The sequence below is a fragment of the Erinaceus europaeus genome, chromosome 14 (assembly GCF_950295315.1).
Source record: "Erinaceus europaeus chromosome 14, mEriEur2.1, whole genome shotgun sequence".
NCBI lineage: Eukaryota > Metazoa > Chordata > Mammalia > Eulipotyphla > Erinaceidae > Erinaceus > Erinaceus europaeus.
In genome coordinates this window covers 30,763,996-30,778,341 of record NC_080175.1, presented here as the reverse complement: position 1 = coordinate 30,778,341, position 14,346 = coordinate 30,763,996, and the positions used below count along the sequence as shown (strand labels likewise).

General features: G+C 37.5%; 1 protein-coding gene and 1 non-coding gene across 3 annotated transcripts in view; both read right to left on the bottom strand.

The window, feature by feature from the left end:
* Positions 1–14,346, bottom strand: part of HPSE2 (heparanase 2 (inactive)) — a 707,067-nt gene that overhangs the window by 556,222 nt on the left and 136,499 nt on the right. The window lies entirely within an intron of this gene.
* On the bottom strand, positions 10,639–10,761 carry LOC132532922 (small nucleolar RNA SNORA61). Its single transcript, XR_009544835.1, has one exon. It is a non-coding gene; the product is annotated as a small nucleolar RNA SNORA61 (small nucleolar RNA).

Sequence of the window (14,346 nt, the reverse complement as noted above, 5' to 3'; positions counted from 1 at the left end):
TTGGTTTTCTACTCCTCCCACGGATGTCTAGAAATTCCAGGTAGTAATCTGCTGAACTTAACTCATGTGCTTCCATTCTTCAGAGATCAATGTCCTGTCTTACCTGATATGCTCTCTTCAAAACTATTATTGCATATATTTTTTCTGGTATGATAAATGTTTCAGAAGGGAAAGTTAATATAGTCCATGTTGGTCCTTTTTGATCTTAATAAGTCCCCCCAAAAGATTTCTTGGAAGAATCTTCACCCTTTACCCTTCTAAATTTCTTTTTATTTTATTTTATTTTGCCTCCAGGGTTATTGCTGGGGCTCAGTGCCTGCACTACAAATCCACTGCTCCTGGAGGCAATTTTTTCCCTTTTGTTGCCCTTGGTGTTTATCATTGTTGTTATTATTGTTGTCATTGTTGTTTGATAGGACAGAGAGAAATCGAGAGAGGAGGGGAAGACAGAGAGTAGGAGAGAAAGATAGACACCTGCAGACCTGCTTTACTGCCTGTGAAGCGACCCCCGCCACACACACAACAGGTGGGGAGCCAGGGGCTCGAACCAGGATTCTTACACCCGCCCTTGCGCTTCATACCCTGTGCGCTTAATCCACTGCGCTTCACACCATGTGCCTTTAACCCGCTACCCCGCCCGGCCCCCTATCCTTCGAAATTTCTAACAGTAAATGATACTGTTGTGGTGTTCTTTACTTTTGAAATGAATTCAAAACACTAACCCAAAATTCCCCTTCTTTGTTTAAAAGTAACATTTCAAAGGAGACTAATACACAATCATTGCTTTAAGTAGCCTGGCTTCTTTTAATCTTCCATGTATAAAATGCATAATATCTAACTCCTTTGATGCTTCCTTTTTAAAGTTTAAGGTTTAGGAATAAAAATAAGTTGATACAAATTAAATGGGGTACATATCACCAAATGCTGTTTTTCAAATATGAAGGATTTTCTGTAAGGGTGAGGACCATAGCAATATGCCTGATTTTCCTTTTTTCTCAGCCCAGCTATCACTTTATTGAAGAAATGTTAATTTATGGAATTTTTATAGTCACAAAAGTACATTTCCCCAAGATAGTTATCAGTAGCTTTAGCCCTTTTACAAGTCATTATATTGTCCTATGTATTATCTCCTATGAAGCTAAAAATTATACTATTTCCTAGAAAATTTTAAAAAATATCAGAAATTCACTAGACCTTAAAGAGTTCATAAGTACTCAACTTTTGTCAGGCTGAGCTTCACTGATGGGAGACAGATGACCAGGGACTCATGGTTGAGCTGTATGCAGTATCTCTTTATTCATGCAGGATGCAGTGCAATCTATACCAAGCTAGACTAAACTAACAACTAACTAAAACGAACAATGTTGTCTTTATATATACTTCCCAAGTAGGGTGTGAACAGGATGTGACGCAGAGAGGGTGGAGAGAAAAGTGACCAGTGTAAATCAGGGTGTGACAAGGAGAGGATCAGGGTGTGACAAGGAGAGGGGGTGGAGCAGGTGAGAATTCTACCACTAAACCACCAATGCCCTGGAGGGAAGGTGGTGCTTTATGTAAATGTAAAAGTGATTTACGTAAATAGATGGCAGTGGTTATGTAAATAGAATACAGTGGTTATGTAAATAGAATGCAGTGTTAAGCAGGGGGGATTTAAACCAAATGAAACAGAAGGGGTTTTTAAAAGCAGAATTAGAAGATACCAACAAACTTTTCATGATAATATCATGCTGAACAAACTTCTTCCTCTATTTCTTCATATATAGAGGAAATGAAAATGGCTTCTGTAAAGTTATAGAATTTTCTTAAACTTCTTGTAATCTAAGTAGAGGAAGGATAAAGAAAATTTCTAATTAGAGGAGGCAAGAAAAGGAAAGCATAACTAGTTGTGGGGACCAGAACACAACCAAATTTTATAACATTTGATTATTTATAAGGTAATGTTAGAAGGTAACACAGGGAAAACTATAAAAGGCCTCAAATAAGATGATAAACATTCTTTTATTAAGAAAGTAGTTCATGTCTCTAAGGTAAATGTAGCAAAATGGTGATGTAAAGAAATAGGCTCAGCACTATTTAGGCTCACATAGAGAATTCCAGAAGTTCAAACATGGCAAGATATTAGTCAGTATTTTTTTTTTGTTCTGAGATTTTTACTACCTTATTAAGCATGAAAGCAACCACAACACTCACAAAATATGTAGGAGTCAGGCTAGGCCTTCAGTCTTAGTTTGAATGTCTGTATCAACCACACTATATATATCTGGCTCAAGTATAAGCAAAATAATCTTAATCTCAATTGCTACATCATAAATAAGACATTTTAAAGGTGTTCTTAATAGATACTGCTGAATGTTTGGAGCACATCATAAGAAAGTGAGAAACAGCTGTTGCAACTAGATTCAACAGACACATGTTTGCACACCAGGCAATGTTTAGAAAATGTCTTTGACTTTTTTCATTACTTCTTAAGATCATGAAGTCCCTGTTGTAGAGTTCTTTATTTTTGAAATGAATTCAGAACACTACAACTAAAATTTCCCTTCTTTGTTTGAAAGTAACATTTCAAAGGAGACTAATACACTCTAGTTGCTTTAAGTAGTCTGGCTTCTTTTTTTAAAGATATTTTTCTTAATCTTTTTATTTAGTTATTATTGGACAGAGACAGAGAAATTGAGAGGGGAGAGGGTGACAGAGAGAGAGAGATAGAGAGAGAGAGAGAAAGAAGGACACCTGCAGCCCTGTTTCACCACTTGTGAAGCTTTCCCTCTGTAAGTGGGAACCAGAGGCTTGAACCTGGGTCCTTGCACAACTAGTGTGGGCTCTCAACCGGGTGTGCTGCCACCTGGCTCCAGTTTGGCTGCTTTTAGTCTTCCACATAAGGTGCATATCTGACTCCTTTGATGCTTCCTTTTTAGTTTCCTAAAGTTTAAGGTTTAGGATTATAAATAAATTGATACAAATTAAATGGGACACATATCACCAAAAGCTGCTCACCCACTGCTTGAGGAAAGAGATGGGGAGGAAAATAATCACCATTACATAAGAAATTGTAGGTCTGGGTGGCCAAGAAGCACTGCACCTGACAGAACACATACAATAAAGTGTACAAGGACCTGGGTTCAAGCCTCTGTCCCCCAACTACAGGGAGGAAACTTCATGAGCAATGAAACAGTGCTGTAGGTATCTGTCTTTCTCTCCTCTATCTCCCACGTTCCCTCTCTATTTCTGTCTCTATCCAAATTAAATAAAAAGAAGAAATTATTTTTTAAAGAATGAGAAAGAACTAGGCGGCTGGGTGGTGGAATACACCTAGTTTAGCTCACATGTTATGATACGTAAAGACCCAGGTTCAAGCCCTGGATCCCCACCTGCAAGGGGAAAGTTTTGAAAGTGGTGAAGCAGTGTTGCAGTTGTCTCTCTGTCTCTCTCCCTCTCTATCATCCCCCTTCCCTCTCAATTTCTGGCTGTCTATATCCAATAAATAAATATATACAAAAAAACTAAAGAATACAAGAATACTTGAAGAAAAACTGTAGGTCTGTCTAATTACAAAGTACAGTTATTCAATCATTAAAAATCATCAATAATATCCAAAGTGAATTCCATAGAACCCTAAGGATTTCACTGATATATCTCTATATTCCCAATACTCCCTTGCCCTATCCTTGTCAATGCATGCTGATCTGTTTTAATATTTATATTATGCTTTTGTTCTTTAAAAAATTTTAAAAGCCTTAACAGCAGATAAATACTTACTGATACAGAGAAATTACCTTGACACTTGTATTAGTTGTTCATTGCTACTGCAACAAAATAAGTGGCTTTTAACAATACAAATTTATTATCTTATGTTACTAGAAGTAATAAGCATGAACTGATATTCAAAAAGTTAAGGTTAAGGTGCTAGCATACTGCATTTCCTTTTGGAGAACCTATTTCCTGGTCTTTTCCAGTTTCTGGAGGTCAATCATATTGACTTACGACCATTTTCTCCCACCTTCAAAGTCATTGATGACAAGTCTTATTCTTCTCACATCATATCTAATATTTCTGGCTTTCTCATTTTTACATATCTTTGAAAATCAGAATAAAGATTTTAATCTTAAGATCAACCTTAAGTGCTTCTACAACTGAAGTTTCCTCTCTGCCAGATGAAGTGACATATTTACATTTCCAAAGGAACACAAAAATAAAAATAAATAATAAATTAGATAAATATCAAAATACTCAAATATAGATTTCAGGGAAAAAAGCAAAATACAAACTAATCACTTGTTATTAGGGAAATACAAATTAAGATCACATGATATCACTACATACTTGTTAGACTAGTCAAAATAAATATAGTTACAATACTATATGCTTGCAAGAAAAAGAAACATAGCTGGTTAAAATAAAAATGGGTCAATAATTCTAAAAATAGTTTGGTATTTTCTTTCACATTTAAATATATAAAGTAGCATGGTAGGGACTGCCCCACTCTGAAGGGAGGCTGGGTCATCCTACCCTGCCACTCAATGAAGACTGGTCCTGAAATGAATGCATCCTAGAATGTTCCCAGCTGTGACCATAGACTGTGAGCTCAACTGAGGGGGACTCTGAGGTTATACAGGCTCCTGTGTGAAATATGAATATATATGATACCTGAGTCAGGTTGATGGGGTAAAAAGTTAATTTTTTTCTTAGATTGTCTTCAAATTTAGGAGCTACTCTCTGCCCTAATCCAGCTTCCTAGTTTTGTTCTCAATTCTGACACCACTTTCCCAGACAATATTTTTGTCTACCTCCGTGTTAGCTATCATGCTCCAGCAAAAATTACTAGTCACACTCCCCTAGGAGCATACCTAAAATATACTTGTAGCTTCATCCCACCCTAAAATCCCTATTCTCATCTGCTCTATGCCTATTTTTTGGTTCCTGTTCATTCATTTTTTCCTGCTTAATATCTTACTGCCTTTCAGCCACCAAGTTACAGATGGTACTATGATTACATCCTGATTTCCCTAGGCCGACAACCTCACTAATATGTCCTGGAACCTCACCTCTACAGACACCTACCCCACTACGAAAAGATATAAACAGGCCTGCCATCACCCATGTCCAGTGAAGAAGCAACTACAAAAACCAGAACTCCTACCACCTGCACCCCACAAAGAAGTTTGTTCCATACTCACAGGGTGGGAAAAATGATAGGAGAGGATGAGCAGAGGGCTCTGAACTCCAACTTCATCAGGATCCAGAGAGAGAAGAGGAAAAAGGAAGGACATTCTGAAGTAGTAATGGGTACAGGTATGACTCTGAAAGGAAGAGGAGGCAGGAACATGGAAAAAATGGGCAAATATACGCAAATATAGATAGTTATAAAATTAATAGTCAATCCAGATGTGCAACATTAGGAGGACTACTGTAGCTTCCAATGGAGAGAATGGGGACACAGAATTCTGGTGGTAGGTATAGTATGGAATTATAGCCCTGTTATCATACAATTTAGTAAATTAACATTAAGTCACTAATAAATTTTTTGAAAATATTTTTTTTCCTCCAGGGTTATTGATGGGGCTCAGTGCCTGCACTCAAATCCACTGCTCCTGGAGGCCATTTTTCCTTCTGTTGCCCTTTTTGTTTATCACTGTTCTTATCATTATTGTTGTTACCGCTGTCACTGTCATTGGATAGGACAGAGATAAATTGAGAGAGGAAGGGGAGACAAAGCAGGGGAAAGAAAGATTAGACACCTGCAGATGTGCTTCACTGCTTGTGAAGCGACCTCCTGCAAGTGAGGAGCCAGGGGATTGAACCAGGATCCTTTTGCTTGTCCTTGCACTTTGCACCATGTACGCTTAACCTGCTGCACTACCACCCAACCCCTTCTAATGGAATCTAAATTCCACATTCTGGAGAAAAAACTTTAAATATATATCCATCATGCCACATAGTAATCATACTCCTGGGTTTAAATTCCAGAATGAAAGTTATGTTCATATAAAAGCCTATACATATCTAGCCACGCATTATTTGTAAACTCCTAATTGTAAGACATCAAAATACAATAAGTAGCCGGCCATGTCATCATCTCCCCAGACAATAACGTGGGTCCACTTGCATATCAGATGTCAGGCTCAGGCAAAAACTAATAAAGTCATGAGCCCCTTGGAATATACTTAAAATAGACCTACTAGCTATTTCTAAAACGGAGACCCTAAATCTTCATCTGCAATATTCCAGCCTTTAGGTTCATGATTAGTCAACAATTTGTATGGCTTTATATGTTAACTATTTTTTCAGCCACCAGGTTCCAGATGCTGCCATGATGCCAATCAGACTTCCCTAGACAGACGACCCCACCAATATATCCTGGATCCCTGCTTCACCAGAGCTCTGTTCCACTAGGGAAAGCAAGAGACAGGCTGGGAGTATGGATTGACCTGTCAACACCCACATTCAGCGGGAAGCAATTACAGAATCCAGACCTTCCACCTTCTGCACCCCATAATGACCCTGGGTCCATACTCCCAGAGGGTTAAATAATAGGAAAGCTATTAGGGGAAGGGATGGGATACAGAGTTCTGGTAATGGGAATTGTACCCCTCTTATCCTATGGTTTTGTCAGTGTTTCCATTTTATAAATAAAAATTAATGTACATACATACATATATATATATATATATAATGTATAGGTAAAGAGGAAATAAATGGGACTACATCAGACTGAAAGTTTCCACATACCAAAAGCAAACTATATAAGAATAACCACACATCCCAGTAATAGGAAGGAGATATATAACACATCCAATAATCTATTGATATCAAGCATCTAGAAAGAACTAGAACAGCTTAACAAAAGAACAAAAATAATAACCCAGTAAAAACAGGGGCAAAGAACCGAATAGGCAGTTTTCTATAGAAATCATACAATGGCCCATAGACATATGTACAAATGTTCCACCTTACTTATCATTAGAGATGCAAATCTACTACACTGAGATTTTATCACACATGTGTGACTGGCCTACATTAACAAAACAGAAAGTAACAAGTGCTGGCGAGGTTGAGGAGGAAGAGAGGCTCTATTACTCAGCTAGTGGGAATGCAAACTGGCACTACCTCTTTGATACGTTGTATAGAAAGTTGCCAATAAAAATAAAATTGTCTTATAATCCAGCTAATCTATTCTTAAACATTTATCTAGAGATCATACAAACTCTTATTCAAAGGGACATATGCACCCCTGTATTCATAGCTGCATTATTAGCAATAGCCCAAGAGAAGATGCAGCCTAAATATCCATCAACAGATGACTGGATAAAGTTGTGGAATATAGACTCCATGCACTTAACCTGCTGCGCTATTGCCCAACTCCCTCTTCTGTCTTTTTTTAATGTACTCCTTGCTCAGGGGTGTGAGGGAATAGCTCAGTGTTGTCTATATTTGCTTTTCCCTGACACCAAGTGATGATAAACATGCTTCTTGTGCCTATTGGCCATCTGCATGTCCTCATTGTTAAAGTGTCTATTCAGATATTTTCCCCAAAGGGGCCAGGTGGTGGTACACTTGGGTAAGTGCTCACACTACGCCAGATATTTCCCCACTTTTTGATAGAATCATTTATTATGTTGTTGAATATAAAAGTTCTTCTTATATCTTTCACATTACCCCTATATCAGATCCATGTTGTTTTAATATCTTCTCCTGCTTGGTAGGATGTCTTTTTGGTTTTGGTTATTGTTTTCTTGAAATGCAAAAGGTTTTTTTTTTTTCAATTTGATGCAATCCTATCTACTTGTTTCTGCTTTGTCTTTAACCTTGGCTTCTTTGGCCCATTTGAGTTAAATTTTGTGCAAAGGTGATAACAATAGTTTTTTCCATTTACTTAACTTAGTGAAGAAATGTTCTTTTATAAGAAGTTGGTCACATAGGGTATAGTTTCAATTCTCCCCAAAATAAATGTCAGTACACCCCACCTACCACCATCAAATTGCCACACATACTTTATTCTACAAGACTATCATTCAGATATGAAGGAAAATAAAAGCAGTACCAAATATATAAAAAAAAAACTAAAGGAGTTTGCCATTATCATACATGCCTTGAAAGAATTACTGAAAGGAGGTCCAAGAAACAAGGAACATTTAATTCTCAGCAAGTTGATACACAGTAAAACATATCTGAAAACACAAGGCCTCCCCAATAAAGTCCCCAAACCTAGATATAGTCCAGGTCTCCTGAGATAGAGCATATGTTCACACATGCCCATAAACTAGGGAAAAACATATACCTGAAAGCTGAAGTACACAAGAGCCTGCAGGGAATACCCCTCAACACTTCATCTGCACTATTCCAGTCTTAAGGTCCATGGTTGTTCAACAATTTGTTTGGCTTTGTATGTTAACTCTCTTTTCAACCACCAGGTTCCGGATGCCAGCATGATGCCGAACTGACTTCCTTGGACAGACGATCCCACCAATGTGTACTGGAGCTCCACTTCCCCAGAGACCCACCCTACTAGGGAAAGAGAGAGGCAGACTGGAAGTATGGATCGACCAGTCAACATCCATGCACAGCGGGGAAGCAATTACAGAAGCCAGACCTTCCACCTTCTGCAACCCACGACTGGGTCCATACTCCCAGAGGGATACAGAATGGGAAAGCTATCAGGGGAGGGGATGGGATATGGAGATTGGGTGGTGGGAATTGTGTGGAACTGCACCCCTCTTATCCTATGGTTTTGTTAATGTCTCCTTTCTTAAATAAAAATAAAATTAAAAAAAAAACCACAAGGCCTATAAATATGAGACAACTTTAAAGTATGAAAGAAAAAGGAAGAAATGGATAGGTGCTATTAAGAATGGTGAATCAAAAAAAGAAAAGAATGGTGAATCAAGAACAGTTACATCTGTTTATATATAATACATTTACACATAAATTATATATAATACTTTATATGTAAAAAACACATTTACATACAGTCATCTATATCTTATTTAAATATTTATATTATTTGATAAACAAAGAAATTGAGAGGGAGAGTGGGAGATAGAAAAGAAAAGAGAAAGAGAGACACTTGCAGTACTGCTTCACTGCTGGTGAAGCTTCCCTTCTGCAGGTGAGTAGAAGGGGCTCATACCTGAGTCACTGCGAATAGTAATGTGTACGGTCATCTGGATGCACCATGACCAAACCCCCTTCTCTAGGTCTTTTTAAATGCTATCATTTAAAAATGGTACCTTCTAATCTACCCTACATTTTTTCTCATCTTTCTTGTCATGGTAATATCTTGAGTTCCTTTAACATGGCATTTATTCATGAACTCATTTTTCCTTGTTTTGTATTCCTTTACAAAGTTCCACCAGTACTAGATCTTACTTACTCCCTCCTTTTGACTAACACCTCCAGATGTCTGCCTAACTCTTCCTTTAGTATGCATATTTTTATTTATTAACTCAAGCCTCTTCTTCCATGAGTTAAATTTTTATTTTACAACATTGTGTATTGTATTTCAACCACTTTGCAGCTACTTGTGTCTAGTTTCTTCTCATATAGGGATTCGTTGTTATTTTTGTTATAATACATAGTATCTTGAGAGTGGTACACATTATATGTTACTAAATGACTTGCATGCCTGGGATGATTTTGTTTATATGTGCAGTATAAAGGATTGAAACACAAGAATTTGTAATTAGAAAAGCAGTCAAACTGTTGCAAAGACTTTGTGAGAACTGCAATGGTTATCCTTCGGGTGAATAGGGAGAGCCTGTGATTCGGATGGGGATGGGGATGGGGATGGGGATGGGGATGGGGACTACACAAAACTATGATGGTAAGTGGGGTGTAGAACTATACCCCTATAATCTCATTATCTTATAAACCATAATTAAATCACTAATAAGAATGAATTTTAAAAATAAATACTAAAGGGGAGGAAATAAATAAATAAATAAATACTAAAGAGACATACACAAAGAAAGTGTTGAATGATCTCACACATATAAGGTAAATAAAAGGTAAAAACATAAACTGTCAGACTTGAGTTGGACAAATTACTAAAAAAATTGGGAAGACTGAGTTATAATATAGAGACTGGTACTTTGGTAGTGCTTATGGTGTGGAGTAACATTTTGGAGTGGTATGAAACTGGACTTCTAAAATATGTATATTCTTATAAAACAAGGTTAACTCAGAATGTATGTATACACACACACACATATATGCTTACTTATGTATATAAGTAAATAAAATCCTCATCTGACAATTCCAACATTTTTGTGGTATCAGATTGGGTGCTTGATCTGCCTAGTCAAACTATGTTTTATGCCTTCTATAATGTCTTGTAACTGTTGTCATGTATGTCATGTAGCTGGACCTGATGCACTAGAACTTCTGTATGCCCTTAGTAATGTACAAAGGGAAGGGAAGCTTTCTATTTTGCTATGATTAGGTCTCACTCTTCTGATGAGCTTGAACCTCTGGACTATGAATTTGACAAATGCTTCTCACCCTTCCTCATTATTATTATTATTTTTTTAATTCATCATGATGAAGAAATATTTGCAACCATTAAACCAAATACAACTTGCTCCCTTTAAAGCTAAGATTAACCTATTTTACCCAGAAAGAAAAAACTAAGCTCAAATAATTCAAATTTGTTTGAAACTAGTCCTTGTGTTAAATGGCAAACTACAAGGCCTGTGAAGCCAGCTTTAGTATTGCTAGCCCTCCTTTTATGACCAGCAAGACCGCCATTCAGATTCACTGGGAAAGGGCCCCTTCTTCATTTTAGGTTGAACAAGACAGCTAGAGGAGACTGGTATTAAGTATTTCCTTTCTTCCACAGGGAGATGGAGATGGACACTTGTTACTCCCCCAGAGAAGTAAAATTCTAATAAAACTCTGGTAGGTTAGGTTAGGTTTGGGGGCTTGATCTGTCTATTCAAAGTGTATTTTCTGCCTTTTATAATATCTTATAATTGTTTCTAGTTGGGTATTATACAGTAGAATTTCCATATGACCTTAGTAATCTATAGTGGGAAGGAAAGCTAAATTTCTCCTTTGTGCATAATTTGTTAAGAAGAGAATGCTCATGCATATTTCAAGAAAGCTACTTTATCTTATGCTCTTAAAAATAAATAAAAGACATTTTTTTCATCGGTATTCACTATGAGAATCAGGTCAGGATTCTGGAGGCAAACGTGTTGGACAAACATACGAGAAACCCTCTCCCATAAAAAGTACAAAACAAGAAAAAAATAGTACAAAACAGGAAGAAAACATAAATTTTATTTTACAAAGTACATAAAGTTTCACTAAGTCACTTATCTAGGAAGTTCACCAGGAAAATAATTTTTCCTATTCTATTACAACCAAATAGAAAGGAGAAATGCACATATTTTTCATGGACACGCTATTTTAAAAAGTTAAAACCCCAATTTATATACCAACTATCTGTGGTTATAGGATATTCCTAATATGCCAACTAGTTAAGAAACAGTCAACCTACATATCACTGCCAGCAGTTTCCCAGGGCAGTCACAGAAAAGCCATGTAGACCAGCATTGTGAAAGTATCTACTGGCAAAAAAGTTTTTTTAAAGCAAGACTTCTATTTTTTCATGCAACACTGATTCAGGTGAAAGACATAAAATGAAAGAGCCAGACAAAATAAATTTACCAACATGTTCCTAATATTAGAGTAACAGCAGAGACTCTGCAGAATGATGCAGAAACCCAAAGGGCCCTAAATATAAAGTAGACAAAGAGTTTGGGAACTGATACAGAGAAGCAAAGAGAGGGAAAAGAAACATCAAATAAGAAACCTTCTGGGTCCAGGTGGTAGCGTGGGTTAAGAGTACTTAGTGAGAAGTGCAAGGACCCATACAAGGATCCCAGTTTGAGACCCAAGCTCCCTACCTACAGGGGGGTGGCTTCACAAGAAGTGAAGCAAGTCTGCTTCACAGGTGTCTTATCTTTCTCTCCCCCTCTCTATCTTCCCCTCCTCTCTCGATTTTTCTCTGTCCTATCCAGCAGCAACCACAACAACAATAATAACAATGGGGGAAAAATGGCCTCCAGGAGCTTTGGATTCCTGCTGCAGGCACTGAGACTCCGTAATACCCTGGAGGCAAAAAAGAAAGGAAGGAAGGAAGGAAGGAAGGAAGGAAGGAAGGAAGGAAGGAAGGAAGGAAGGAATAGAGGGAGGGAGGGAGGGAGGAAGAAACAGAAAAGAAACCCTCAAAGTTGTTTTGTGGGTTATTTATTTAATAAATAACTCTTGGACCACCATTTTCATTATTATTATCATTTTACAAAGAAGAGAGAAGTAGAGGCATCACAGCACTCTTCTATAACCCATGGAGCTCCCCCTGGTGCCATGATGTTCTCATGTGATGTAGTGATTTGAATTCAGGGTCTTGCAGAAGTAAAGTAAGCACTCTACTGGCAGAGTTATCTCCTTTCTGTAATGTTTAGTCAACCACCCCACAATAATGTTCCTGTTGGCTTAGCATACAAAACTTTAAGACACAATTATTTATTCAAGTTGTTTATTGACCTATCAGTGCAGATGATTTCCTTTACCTTACTGTTAGACTTGGTACTTCATGAGCACTTGAATCAGAAGTATTACAAAAGAAAAGACAGTCACAGTGGTTAAAAAGAAACATCTGACTAAGGAAAAAAAAGAAAAGAAAGAAAAAACCAGAAACCACTAGAATTAGTTAAAAGAGGTCCAAAGAGATACTTCAATAGGTAAGGCATGTGTCTTGTCATTTGCAAGATTCAGGTTTAAATACCAACACCACAGAGAACCATGACAGTGGGAGAAGCTCTGATGTTGTTGTTTTTTTCTGTCTGTGTTTGTGTCTCTCAAACTGAGGACATGGGCAGTTAAATCATACATACACAAGGCCCCAGCTCCACATAAAAACTACCAAGTAAAAACACCAGAAATAAACTAAACACAAGATCTGAAGTAGAAAATATCAATAGATGAACATAGCAAAATATTGGAGCTATCCCTAGGAAACATCATGTTATACCTGCCAATATACCCAGATCTCTTTGCCCACCCTGTCCAACGCTTGACGTCTTGTCACCCAATCTGGTCCCCTATGCCTACACTGAACTTCTCTGTTCCAGTCTCTTGGAAACAGAGCTGGCAGTCAGCTGAGGTAAAGAACAAACACCTCATCACAGACCCCTGCAAGCGTCAACCCGGCTTTGACCTAGCACGTTATGATTGGGCCCTCTTCAATCGCTAACGAACAGGCCATGGCCGGTGCGCCGCTATGTTCCATCGCTGGGGAGCCAGAGACGACCCGAACTGCCCCTGCAGCTACAGACAGACTATGACCCACATAGTCAACGACTGCCACCTCTCCAGATTCAAAGGAGGTCTCGAAACTTTACATCAGGCTCAATCTGATGCTGTTGACTGGCTACGGAAGAAGGGCAAACACTAGAAGAAGAATCATGTTATACCTTCTGTCCATTGCTTGAAAAATGTTGAATTAAATAGTATACTGAATTTTCTATTTGTTTGTGTCAGAATAAGTGTTCTAGTAATAGTTACAATGAGTTTAGATATGAAATTCCATGGCTATTATTTCATTGTTTGTTTTCTAACTGTTATGCACTGGAGATTACAATATGTGTCTAATTTGCACTGGACTTGTAAGCATGGATCCTGAGTTCAATCTCCAGCTCTACATCTGTCATAGTGCTGTTCACCCACCATTCTACCCCTAGCCTGGCCATATTTCATTAAGTAACTAATAGAAATCTTTCATTAATCACTAGATATAAAGAAAACAGAAAATAGTGTCTATATTCAAAAGTAAACAAAAAGTTAAAAACTTGTTAATAAAACTGGGCTACAAATGACCAAGAATTAAACTTAGCAAAGACATTAAAGCACCTATTACAAGTATGTATGAAGTTCGAAGAAAAATATTCTTAAACTTTGTAAAAATCATAAGGTTCTATCAACTGATACTGAAAAATAATTTAACAAGATCTAACACCCACTTATGACAAAGACCTTTAAAAACTGGGAATAGGAGGCATGGGGGACAGCATAGTGGTTATACAAAATGCATTCATTTTTGAGATTCCAAGGTCCCAGGTTCAATTCCTGGCCTCATCACAAGCCAGACTTGAGCAGTTCTTTGGACTCTCTGTGTCTTTCACTCTGTATCTATATCATTAAAACAAATAAATAATTTTATAGTGACAAATAAGAGAGGTTTTTTGTTTAGATTTTTTTTGTTTTGTGCCTCCAGGGTTATCGCTGGAGCTCTATACATGCACTATAAATCCACTTCTCCTGGTGGTCATCTTTCCCACTTTATCCTAT